Raw genomic sequence first — 422 nt, forward strand, 5'->3', positions numbered from 1 at the left:
TAAGGCTGCCGGACCTGATGGCATCCCTGGACGCGTGCTCAGGGCTTGTGCAGGGCAGCTAGCTGAGGTCCTGACCGACATCTTCAACCTGTCCCTGGACCAAGCAGCTGTCCCCACATGCTTCAAAACCACCTCCATCGTGCCAGTGCCCAAACACTCCAAGGCTGAGAGCCTCAACGACTTCCGCCCTGTTGCACTCACCCCCACCATCATGAAGTGCTTAGAGCGGTTGGTCCTGGCTCACCTTAAAACCCTCCTACCACCCACCCTGGACCCCCTCCAATTCGCCTACCGCCAGAATAGGAGTACGGAAGATGCCATCTCCATGGCACTACACTCCGCCCTCTCTCACCTGGACAATAACAACACTTATGTGAGAATGCTGTTCATAGACTTCAGTTCAGCATTCAACACCATAATCC

General features: G+C 55.5%; 1 protein-coding gene across 1 annotated transcript in view; it reads right to left on the reverse strand.

Moving 5' to 3' along the window:
• Positions 1–422, reverse strand: part of dcc (DCC netrin 1 receptor) — a 211,243-nt gene that overhangs the window by 5,827 nt on the left and 204,994 nt on the right. The gene's annotated exons all lie outside the window — the stretch shown is intronic.

Source organism: Seriola lalandi, unplaced genomic scaffold (genome assembly GCF_002814215.2).
Source record: "Seriola lalandi dorsalis isolate HSWRI2012SDOR001 ecotype SW California unplaced genomic scaffold, Sedor1 jcf7180002054939, whole genome shotgun sequence".
Classification (NCBI taxonomy): Eukaryota; Metazoa; Chordata; class Actinopteri; order Carangiformes; family Carangidae; genus Seriola; species Seriola lalandi.